This window comes from Aulonocara stuartgranti (assembly GCF_965226115.1).
Source record: "Aulonocara stuartgranti genome assembly, chromosome: 15".
NCBI classification, from domain to species: Eukaryota; Metazoa; Chordata; class Actinopteri; order Cichliformes; family Cichlidae; genus Aulonocara; species Aulonocara stuartgranti.
Genome location: NC_138951.1, coordinates 32,844,225 through 32,857,208, shown reverse-complemented (window position 1 = coordinate 32,857,208; position 12,984 = coordinate 32,844,225). Strand labels below are relative to the sequence as shown.

Below are 12,984 nucleotides of genomic sequence, written 5' to 3'. Positions count from 1 at the left end.
AAAATATATTATATATTTAAAATGTATTTTAGCACATATATTTTTTGGCCATTTTTTGTATATTTTGAAATATATTTCAAAATGTATTTTAAAATACATTTTGAAATATGTTTATGTATTTTGAAATGTATTTTAGCACATATATTTTTTGGCCATTTTTTGTATATTTTGAAATATATTAATAAAATATATTTCAAAATACAATTTAAATTTATTTAAAATCATTCAAAAAAATATAAATTTAACCCTTCATATATTTCTAAGAAAACACATTCACATGTAACATCTGAAAGAAATCTTTATTTGATGTTTAAAACATACATATAGCATATCAATCAAGCAAGGAATATTCATTTTATAAGTTTATTCTCATTACATACTTAAACATTCTAAAAGAAACACACACACATATACATATATGTGTATATATATATATATATATATATATACACACATACACACACACACACACACACATATGTGTGTGTATGTGTATATGTGTGTGTGATTGTATGAACATAAGTCAGCATACTTAAAATGTAATTTCTTTTCCTTTTCCAGCAGTCTCAGTTCCCCCAGCTTTCACGGCAATCCTCAAAGCCCTTCTGGACACGCTGGGAAACCCCTTCCTTACCGCCACTGTAACAAACAAAAGTCACAGTTCTATTACTTTTATCAGAGTTAAAATAAAAATGTGATTTATGTTAGCTGGCTTCATTTAGCAAACAGATATTTCTGTTTATATAGATACAGATATTAATACAGATATATTTTACGCATAATTTTACCTCTTTTTTTTCCTAGATGGGAAGTCTATCCAGTTCACATTACAGTAATGCTAACACCCCTTTTGGTCGTCTCTCCTTACCTTCCAGCATTCATAAATCTGTTGACCTTCTTTGTCTGAGACCAACCACTACAATGCATCATCACCTATTTGTATTGGTAACTTACTTTACAACCTATTTTAATGGTTGCAAAGTAAGTTACTTGTGCTGTATGCAATTTTAGATACACAGAAAGTCTTCACTTACTATATATGGCTGTCATAGTGTCCTTATCAAGGGCAGTTCTTCACTCTGCGCCGATGTCCGTTTTGCTCTGTCCTCCTATAAAAAGCATGAACATTTGAGTGTTTGACTAGTTTTAGATTTCCAAAAATTTGATATTTGTACAACTAAACATTTGAACTACAATATATGCTATTGAGCGATACTTTTATGGGTAATTTTTGGTAAAGAAACTGGTGACAGAGTTGTAGGCTTTTTAAAGTACTATTAGCTAACCATTTGAACTGACTTTCAAAGCTGATTACCTTTTAAATTGCTGTGGATCAAAACCTCCAGTGGGAAGGCGGCCATTAGAAGAACACGCACCATTGAACCTGAAAATAACAAAAACAAACAAAAAACAGAACAATATATAAGAGTCCGGTAGGGTAATAAATCTCTTCTGAAGCAATATAGTTCATTTTGGGTGAAAAACAAAACATTCCTCTAAAATATATATACTGACATCAGCAATCAACATCATGATTGTAATTATTTCCTTTTTAGTACATCTACTGCTGTTTGCATGTGTCAAGCACTACGACTGTATCTATGCATATGCAATGTCTAAGCAGTAGTATTGGTCTGAATGACAACAAACCTAACTAGTGTTTTGGAAAATCTGTTAGAAAACAGTTATTTCAATAATTATGATTAGCATGTGACACAGACACCGCATAAAAAACTACAACAACAAATACTTACTTTAGGAGGATGGGGGAGGGCAGCATGAGGTTGAGACTTTGACATCTGTAAAAAACAAATTCATGTATTACAAACAAGTCACTTAAAAATACATTAATGTGGCAGACTGTTCCCTGTTCAGATGCAGTGTATAAGTACAATCAGGGCTGTCACAACAATGGGGTGGGGCCAAGTGGCTGCAACCCTAGGTACAATGTGCAGGTATATATAATTACATATAATATATGTGAATAAAGCAAGAATCTGTTTAGGTTAGTCACTGTGCTGACTGATGCTTGCTAGGTTTATATGATTGCAAACTGCACAAAAACAACAACAGCAACAACATTAATGACAATGACAAACAAAATTACTTACATTTATGTAAATCTCACATTAGGAAGATCTGCATTCGATTTCATGGGCTGAAATAAATAGGCAGAAACATTACTGCTAAAAAAATAAAAAACAAAAACTCTAAAAAGCCTAAAAATGACTTAAAAAGCAAGGAAATGTGGAACATTGTAATTAGCGAACATTAATAAAGCATAACTGTTCTTTGTTTCTAACCTTGGTAAGTACTCTGTAGCCAGAAGGAGAGGTAGGATTTCTGTGAAAGCCAAATTAAATGTGAATAGGCTTTGATAGTTATTGAGAAGGCAGAATAATAAGAAAAGGCAAAAGTACGTCACAATATAATTAATTAAGTTACATATTTTGATTACCAAATTATGGAAGCGTGGAGCTGCCACCCAGGCAAAAGAAAAATAGAGCTGTATCACGTTATGACGTGAAATGTTTATTGTTCTAACATTATGCTTTTCATGTTTGTATAATATAATATCACGTTATTATAATATACATAATTGTCACGTTCGCACAATATTGTACGGACGTGATAATTATGTACATTTTTCGTACAATGTTGTTCAAACATGTTGTTCAAACATGATAGTATATTGTTAGAACGATAAACTTTTCACGTTATAACGTGATATACTTATATTTCTCTTTTGCCTGGGTGGCAGCTCTACGCTTCCGTTCCAAATACACGAGAATAAAGTAATATTATATGGGAAAAGGCACCTGCTAGCTTGATGATGGAGGCTTCTTAGACTGGCCACCCGCCTTGGCTTCTTGTCGCCACTCCATGAAATAAAGGTCCGTTTCCTCCATGCCGGCTAATTATTCATCCTCATTAAAATCTCGTATATGTTCAGTTGGCAGAATTGAGAATTTTACATCTTCCAACCACTTAATTAACGCGAACATAATCGGCTTGTTTCTTCCCGTCTCCTGTATCCGGCCGTTCCTCTCGCTGTCAAATTTCGCGCCTCAGAGACGTCGTTATTTTTCAAAAAAAAAAAAAAGAAGAAAGAAAGAAAGAAAGAAACAGCAACAACTACTAAAGAGAGTTTTTGCACGTTCATTGCACATTTGTGGGAATGTTTAAATATTTAATTTTTATTAATTACTTTTCATTATATCTTTATTTTTTAAACCACCGTGGCAATGCGCATGCGCATACACGCCTGCACGCAAAGGGCTTTGGAGTTGACGTAATGTCGCAATGCATTGTGGGAGCGCAGCACCATCTTGGCAGGTCACGAATCAAAACAAGATTGCTACGAACCATTCTGAAACGTAGCTCAAAAGAAAATGACGGTATAGAGACAGATTCTGTCCAGATGCAAAGAGACGGTACTTGATTGTTGAAATGTGGACCCGTATGAAATATAGCCGTGGAGTAGAAACCCTGAAGACCAAACCGCTATTGACTTAGCATGATCTACTCTCATACCTTGTCTGTGGAGTCAGAGCATACACGGCGCACCAATTTCGCAATTATAAATCTCTGGAGGCGCACATCCAATTCACCAAGGACTGGGTACAAGATTTGGCTATTTTTAAGCCTCCACGTTGTGAGTACGGCGTCATTCAAGCAAAGGTAAGTCAGCTTGAGTACTGCGAGTAAAATGCGTTTGATTCCCCCCAACATTCAAATTAGTGCTAGTAAAAATTCATTCGTGAGGGGGAAATTACAGTAAGAACATGTAGAGGCTCTGTTAGAGGGATAACATAGTGAGTTCAGTGCATTGATGTGACATTGTCCTGAAGGATTTAGTTATTCTTTATGGTTAAAGAAATTGCCCTAATTAATTCATATTTATTATAAATAATCCTAATTACACATCTTGCACACAAGAATTTCACTCACATGTGCTGTACCAATGTACCTGCACATGTGATGTGACAATAAAAAGTGATTTGATTTGTGATTTGATTTGATTTGCTTCCTTGTTTGTGTCCTGTGTCACTAAAAATACATTCATTACATACTTTAGGTTCATTTTTTGCTGATAGGTTTCTAAAAAGAAACATGCAGATTTAGAATATAACATGCAGCGTTCTATAGATGGATACATAAAAACACTTTATTTGTTACATTTATGATAAATGGATTTGAAAGTAAATAAAACACATTTGTGTCGGCCTTGGCTTATTAAAGTTCTTGTCTTTAAATTAACTTTGTCTGTGTGCGTTTTAGGTCCTGCACTCTTAAAGACTGAATTGCAGCATTGCAGCCACAGGTCATTGTGAGCATCACAGGGAAGGTTGAAGCCGCCCACTGCAGCTGTATGACTAGAGTCGTGGAGACTTGCAGCCATGTCACTGCTCTTCTGTTTAATGTAGAAGCAACAGTGAGGATCTGTGGCACAAGGACTGTTACAGATGAACCTGCATACTGGGTTTTGCTGGGTAATATGACCAAGATACAGCCAGAGGTTGGCCATAAGATAGACTTCTCCTCTTCAGCTGCCCAAAAAAAAGGTTCTTGATCAAAACATAAAGAGACCATTCGTTGTGACAGGTAAAAGAAGCCATCCTCAAAAAAGAAAAGTTCCACCTGCTACTGTGGAGGAGTTGGATCAACTGATGGGACAATATTTTTCCAAGCATAGTTCTGTTCTGAATAACCCATAATGTTTTAATTTAGGGGGCCATGTAAATACTTTGCATTTACTGAATATGTACTTACTAAATACCACTGTTCAAAAGTTGAATAAAGAAACAAAGAAATGTTTGCCTATTTTTAATTAAAAGCACTTTGTCGAACATCACATCAGTTACAATGTAGAAAAAATGTTATGTATAGTTTACAAATGACAAAATGTTCACATAAAATCATGACAGCATTTGTATAATATCACCCACTACTAGCATTCTGTAATTTACTGTCTCTTTTGAAAACTTATCACTACATAAACAGCACAAGACTTAAAAGTATTTAACAAGAGCATTTTTCCCTGGTTTTACTACCACACTGGGGCACATGTTCACCAAAACGCAGCAAACCTTTGCCATCTTATCCAGGAAGGTCACCTTTTTACCCTCACATGTAGCATGTAGTTTGAAGCAGGGATTTCGTAGTGCCCCATGTGTAGTGTTGGAACCCAGTCAGGATTTGTTTCATTCATTTCATAGGCTGGTTTGTTGCAATAATGCCAAATAATTAGCAACTCTATAAATAGAAGGTAGTTCTGCATGTTTGTTCTAAGTTTGTGCTATTGAAAATAAAATTAACAGGCTATAAATAATAATATGAACTTATTTAGAACTTACCTGAATGAAAATACTGGAGCACACCAACAGATATCTGTGGCTGGTAGAGAACTGAATATCAGCTCGTCTCGCAGCTGCTATCCAGGCTAGACGCCTTCTTTTGGTAACATCCAACACATAAGCTCCCTCATGATGTTTCCAGGTGAGGAAACAATGAAAAGAGAGCCTGTTTTCAAGCTTATTCCTTTGTCGGTAGTGCAATCTAACATTACAACCGACCACACAGCAAGCATTTGTTTGGCCTGCTAATATGGCGCCTTGACCAAAAATCGTGGCTACGCCCCATCCCGTAAGATCACGCTCCAGAGCCCTATTAACGTACGGATCTAGAAAGAAGACGCTGCATTTTTAACTCTGAGGGAGATGGCGAATGAGCCTATTTCCAAAACAGTGGAGTGTGTTCCTTTAAATACTAAATTGTATATATTGTCAAAAACTAAAGTGTACATAGCAGTTGTTGTATCTTGTTTACTGTACCACTGACAGATAATTTCAAAGTCAATGAACGCTACATTATAGTGAGATATTGTGTAATGTGAAATACTGTAAGCAAATGAATAAACAACCTAATTCGTGATAGACCTTTGACTCTGTTTTGTTTGAATCCAACTGTTTTTTGCAGATGTGCATAAAACATGTTACTTTTAGTATTGTTATCATTATCATCATTATTGCACTAAATATATTTTAAATAAAGGATACTTTGATATACATTCTACTGTAAGGTTGGAAATGTATTTTCTTCACCCTAAAATATGTTTTGAAATGTATTTTGGTTTGAAAGAAATACATTTTCAATTTCAAAAATATATTTTTTTGGAGCATCACAAATACAAAATATATTTACCATATATTTGAAATATATTTTGGCCAGGAAAAATGTATTTTTTTACCGTATGGGAATGTAGCTGGGTAATTATGTCATTGGCATCGGTGAGCCACTGTCAATATGTGACATATTGAAATCGCGTTTGAATTTGCGCTTGTTTTTTGCTTTCACTTTGCAATCGTGCGAACTGTGTATAGAGAGCGACAGCACTGATCTGTGAGTGATGAAAATTTGTGCACCAATTCCTCTGACATCGTCTTATCAATCGTTAGCTTACTATGCAAACATGACAAGTGAAATCTCCCGCAGCAAGCTTAAACATGTGAGAGGTTGATCGCGCAGAGAATCGCTGAGCTTATGTGAGTGCGTGTGTAAAAGCATTTCAGTTCTGCTGAGCCAAATAAGACAGGTCGGGGTGAAGAAGTGACAGCCAAAGAAAAGCTTACCACAAAACGGAGAAGTTATGACAAATGAGACTATAAGGCAAAAAGAAAGTGCAGCTTTATGGTTTCATGGACAAAAGAATTTCTGTGGCTGCAATATGACGAGCTAAATAACCGGGGCTGCACATAAGTGGTCCGCAGGTGCGCATTCGCTGTCAAAATAAAAAACGCGCACAAGGGTTAGGGTTAAATTTAAAAACTGTACTTTTGAGTTAATATATATATATTTATAATTTTAATAAATGACAAATTAAAAAGGCATGAACATTTTTTTTGTATCGAAAAAATATCACCAAAGGTAAACCGCCCGCAGGGGCGTGCTGGGTGTATATATATATACATTGTGGTGGACCACTAGAGGGCTCCACTCACACCCAGTGTAGAGGAAGTGTGTTCCTGTGTTTTGTGGCGCGATATGCGCAGTTGATGTTGGAGACGAATAAAGAAGGAGTGAGAACTGAGAGCTGTGTCGTTGATGCTTACCTCCACAATATATATATATATATATATATATATATATATATATATATATATATATATATATATATATATATATATATGTTAGGGGTGCAACGATACACAAAATTCACGGTTCGGTTCGGTTCGATACTTCGGTGTCACGGTTCAATATTTTTTCGATACAAAAAATGTTCATGCCTTTTTAATTTGTCATTTATTAAAATTATAAATATATATTTTAACTCAAAAGTACAGTTTTTAAATTTAACCCTAACCCTTGTGCGTGTTTTTTATTTTGACAGCGAATACGCACCTGCGGACCACTTATGTGCAGCCCTGGTTATTTAGCTCGTCATATTGCAGCCACAGAAATTCTTTTGTCCATGAAACCATAAAGCTGTACTTTCTTTTTGCCTTATAGTCTGATTTGTCATAACTTCTCCGTTTTGTGGTAAGCTTTTCTTTGGCTGTCACTTCTTCACCCTGACCTGTCTTATTTGGCTCAGCAGAACTAAAATATATATCTGTCTGTGAAGGTTCTCAGTCATCCAGGTCATCGTAGTCAAATATATATCCTGCTGCCTTTACACACGCACTCACATAAGCTCAGCGATTCTCTGCGTGATCAACCTCTCACATGTTTAAGCTTGCTGCGGGAGATTTCACTTGTCATGTTTGCATAGTAAGCTAACGATTAATAAGACGATGTCAGAGGAATTGGTGCACAAATTATCATCACTCACAGATCAGTGCTGTCGCTCTCTATACACAGTTCGCGCGATTGCAAAGTGAAAGCAAAAAAACAAGCGCAAATTCAAACGCGATTTCAATATGTCACATATTGACAGTGGCTCACCGATGCCAATGACATAATTACCCAGCTACATTTCCGAAAGAATGCAAAAGCATTGACATATATTTTTCCTTCCTACAAAAGCCCGACGGGCAGGGAAGAGATAGATTTTGGTACCCCGACTGAAAAAAATCGCTAGCCCCGGGACGTCGGGCTAGCGATATTGCGAGCCCTGTATCTGATTGAGGAATCACTCATCTTTGGAAAAGAGAGTTTATTACAGAGAAATGTCTCTTTCCAAAATAAAAGCTATACTATCCGCTTCTTCTGGGCTATATTCTCAGCAGCATAAGGAGAATCATGTGCTAACAGCTGTCTAAATGACTCGGCTAAAGTTAGTAGCATGCTTGCTTGTTTTTTTTCTGCTTCCACTTGTCTTTGCACTAGGATGATGTCAGCGTAAATGTGCAGTCATATTCGTTGTGTTCCCACTAGTGCTTTCAGGTTAATCTCGTTGAAATGACCTTAACGCCATAACACGGCAAATCTCCGTTAACGAGCTACCGCCGATCGCCCCGTGCATGGGGCTAGACGGCCAACACGTTAACGAGCTAACTGCGCTAACACACTAGTTCCCACCCATGTAATTGAGCATTGCACGGCACATCCAACATACTGTTTTACTTTAGTCCATGACTCGCTTACCTTCAGGGTCATACGTCACATGAAAACCAAAATAATTCCAAACGCCAGATCTGAATGAGGGTGGGGGAGGTCCATCTTGTAAGGAGAGCTTAACTTCTGTCTCGCTAGCTTGCCCTGCGCTCTTCCTTCTGACAATGCTGTCTGTGTTGAGCGCTCAGTGAATCTGCGTTCGACTACTCCGCCTAGGCTGCACTGTCGACCCTAGGCGGAGCAGTCGAACGCAGATTCACTGAGCGCTCAACACAGACAGCATCGTCAGAAGTAAAGTTGATCAAATAAATTACAAATTTTGTATTGTTCGATACATATGCGTACCGAACCGAAAGCACTGTATCGAACGGTTCAATATCGATACGAATATCGTTGCACCCCTAATATATATATATATATATATATTTATATTTTTATATATATATATATATGCAGGCTGGGCTAATGGGTGAGTTAAAGCCTGAGTAGCTGACTGTAGTGACGATTTTAGCAGCAGTGTATATATGTATTAATGCCCGTGTTACGGCAAAATGCCTGAGTAACGAAATCCGCTGACTCTGATTGGCTGAGCCTACAATGCCCACAATGCCTTCCGAATCATGTGACAACCCCTTGGCTTCCGTAATTGCGCTTTGCTGTTCCACTTGAACGACGTATTGTTGTTCTAGTTAGCAATTAGCCTAAAGCCTATCGTTCAGCATTGCCTCAGTCAAAATGCGCGGGTGCTTCGACTTACGAAAGACCCTCAGGAACGAATTAATTTTGTAAGTCGAGGTTCCACTGTATGTATGTATATATATATATATATATATATATATATATATATATATATATATATATATATTCAGGTCCCCGTGGTAATCGGAGCACTAGATGCGGTGACTCCCAAGCTAGGCGAGTGGCTCCAGCAGATCCCGGGAACAACATCGGAGATCTCTGTCCAGAAGAGCGCAGTCCTGGGAACAGCTAAGATACTGCGCAGGACCCTCAAGCTCCCAGGCCTCTGGTAGAGGACCCAAGCTTGAAGGATAAACCGCCCGCAGGGGCGTGCTGGGTGTTTTTTTTTTATTTATATATATATATATGTCTCTTTCTGGAAACAAAGTGAGGATCATATTATTCATATTATATTCTCTATCTTCGCTGACCCAGTGTTTTAAGTTTATTGTTATTATTTTCTTGTTTCTTCCATTTTGTATTAGTTCTTAGGGTTTGAGTCTTGTGTTTATTTTTTCTGTTATTTGTGTCTCTGAATTTGTGTTTGTAAAACAGCCTGTGCATTTCATGTTTTACTTTGTAGGTCTGTGTCTCGTTATGCCCATTAGTTCCAGCTGTGTCCACCCCTGCGTGTCATTTCCCCATTACATGGTTTGTATTTATAGTGTGTGTTTGCCTTTGTTCATCGTCGCACCTTTTGTGTAATTTGGTATCTCTGTGTCTCTCTGCTCTTCTTTCTCCATGTCTTCCCTGCGTGATTCCCCGTGTCCTTATGTTTTTCAGGTTTTTTTATTAGTTTTCCCAGTAGAGGCTTTAGTTGCTCCCTGTTCCTTATTTCCTGTCTTGCACTTTGCTGTCACTACAAATAAACGCTCACTCGGACCCCAACCAGTACCTGCAGTTTGGATCCTTTTCTCACATCACCACACAACTGCTGCCCCAGCCATGACAATCAATAACCTTTTTTAACTTCTTAATGTAATTTTTTTTTTTTACTTTTATTTTTACTTTTATAAGTAAAATGCTCTACTGAGTCAAGTCTGCTACCGGTAACTGATCCTTCATCATGGGCACGATAGGTGCAGCAGTGCTCCAGGGGGCCGTTTGCACAGGTCCCGGGTCTGCTTTTCTTTGCCCTGCAGTGAAGTGGGGGAAATAAGAGTGCTTACTGAGCAAGAAGTCCTGGCTCTCTCCTTCCAGGGATAATCTTTTACCTCCCAGTCTCACATATCCCATGCCTTCTACTCCCTCATGCTTCATCTGACAACATGTCACTCACACACAAAAGGGCTTGGAGGAACTATACACCGCAAAGGCCCCAGTCAGTGGAGCCATTTACATGGCTTTGCTGGATGTTCTGTGTGGCCATCCATCCTTCCTTTTTATTTATACTGTCACATCTATACATTATATCTCACCTCCTTTTTTTGTATCTCAAAATTTAAGATTTAGCTCCATTTATTAATATTGCATTAGTCCAATGGTGAGTCAGTGCACTGGAATTTCATTCTAATGCACACTAACTGATGTGTCTTCTAAATAACAATAAAGTAGCTATTCTATTCTCTTCAATTTTACACATACACACACACACATACACACTCATTTACATAACAGAGTGGAAGAGAGTACAATCTCTAAAGAGGGCTTGCAAATGTGACACAAATCTCCTAGCAACCACATCTGGGACCATTAAGAAGGCTGGGTGTGTGCAAGTGATTGCTTTAACGACATGACAGAGAACGAAAGAGGCTTATAAAGGATGGCGTTGCTGTGAGTGTGAATCAATTGGAGATTGTTCTGTTGTAAGTTGTTAATACTCTCATAAAGGCAAGCTGCTGCCATTGCTATTCTATGAACTGCCATGGCAGTTCTTTCTTTTAAGTAAGTAGATAACCTGGAAAACTATTTTACCACTTGCAGTTAATCTTTACATTTTATTCAATGGTAAATGGTAAATGGCCTGCATTTGTATAGCGCTTTTCTAGTCCATAGGACCCCAAAGCGCTTTACACTACATTCAGTCATTCACACACACATTCACACACTGGTGATGGCAGCTACATTGTAGCCACAGCTGCCCTGGGGCGCACTGACAGAGGCGAGGCTGCCGGACACAGGCGCCACCGGGCCCTCTGAACACCACCAGTAGGCAAACATGGGGTTAGTATCTTGCCCAAGGATATTTGACATGCAGCCCGGAGGCAGCCTGGGATCGAACCACCGACCTTCTGATTAGTGGCTGACCTGCTCTGCCACCTGAGCTACAACCACCCCATATAAACTGACTATAAAATAAAATTTTTATTAAATTCAGTCAATTTTAAGTCAATTTTGACTTTTTCGTTCCTGGATTCAATTCAATACAGAAATCAAACTGATTAAGAATATGGAACAGATGTAGTGGGGACACTTGTTGGAAAGTCAAAAACAGTTTCAATTTTTGATTCAGTTTTATTTATATATTGCCAAATCACAACAGCAATTGGCTCAAGGTTCTTTATATTGTAAAGTTAAAGAACCTAAAAAAATACAGAGAAAATTCCAATAATCAAATGGCCCCTATAAGCAAGCCCATGGTCATGGCTATAACAAAGGCTTATTTATGCATGTAAGCCTTTGTTATCAATGCATTATTTTTTTTCAAATTTCAGATGTGGGCCACTTGCATTTGTGGTCCCAAATCACTTCACTTCAATGTCGTATTCTGAATAAGGAAAGTTGTTGTGCAGCAGTTTGAGTGATTAAAAACAAAAATACCAACACACTAACACTTACATACTGTAAATGTTATAGGGTGACAGGCAGGTACACCCTGGACAGGGCACCAGTCAATCTCAGGGCTAACACAGAGAGACAGACACACCCACCTATGGGCAATTTAAAATAATCAGTTAATCTAACTGCCCGTACTACAGTTCTCAGAATTGTGGGAGCAAACTGGAGTACCCCTTGATAAATTCTTTTCCTTCTTTAGTGATCCCGGGGACTGGCAGTAGAGAGTGGAGTGGAGCCAGCTGGAAAGCTGGTAATGGAGAATTCAGAGGTGCCAAACTGGAAGCATTGTGCCATGAACGTTAAATAAAAACCAACCAAACAGTTACGTTGCGCTGTGTCGGTCCAAGTCTTTCACAGTGTAGAAGTTAAGAGCCCATTATTCATGTAAAGTTTTTAATTTGTCTTTTTATTTATATTCAAATAATAATGTATAATATATGGATTATAAATGTCAATTCATAACAAGGATTCGTAAAAGGGACAAACTTTGTAGAGGAAAACAAATGCTGTCACTACCAGTGTAGGCCTCTTTTTTTACTGTTGGTAAATGTATTTCTCTTTACTTTGCTGTATAGTTAATTAATTAATTGTTACATTTTTAAAAGAGAGAGGCTTATATGGGACTGTCATGGAAGATCTTTCTCAGTGGTTTTGCTGCTGTGCTCTATACTTTATATGTAACGGCCTCTAGCATTGTTTGTATATGCAGAGGCAAGTAGAGAGACAAGTCAACACACCCATCAAGCATATGAAGTCAGGCTAAAAATCTCTTTCACTAATGTGCAAAATGTCTTAAAAAGATGACTGAAAATGGCAATTGCAACTAAATTGATTCCACCACTTTAATAACTGACATTAATACCTTAGGTATTATTCTTACATAGTATATGTACGTGTGTATGTGTTACATCA

The 12,984-nt window shown here is 37.6% G+C and overlaps 2 long non-coding RNA genes across 6 annotated transcripts; one reads left to right on the top strand and one right to left on the bottom strand.

The window, feature by feature from the left end:
* Positions 1-475: 475 nt before the first annotated feature.
* On the bottom strand, positions 476-3,251 carry LOC309689168. Of its 5 annotated transcripts, XR_014271288.1 has the most exons (7): positions 2,820-3,251; positions 2,304-2,343; positions 2,112-2,158; positions 1,755-1,799; positions 1,316-1,384; positions 1,035-1,109; positions 476-639 (listed from the first exon to the last, which is right to left on the bottom strand). It is a non-coding gene; the product is annotated as an uncharacterized lncRNA (long non-coding RNA). The 5 variants fall into 5 exon arrangements; XR_014271287.1 differs by having other exon boundaries at positions 1,316-1,799; XR_014271285.1 differs by having other exon boundaries at positions 1,755-2,343.
* Positions 3,252-3,278: 27 nt separating this feature from the next.
* LOC309689178 lies at positions 3,279-4,506 on the top strand. The gene is made up of 2 exons (XR_014271298.1): positions 3,279-3,681; positions 4,282-4,506. It is a non-coding gene; the product is annotated as an uncharacterized lncRNA (long non-coding RNA).
* The last annotated feature ends 8,478 nt before the right edge of the window (positions 4,507-12,984 follow it).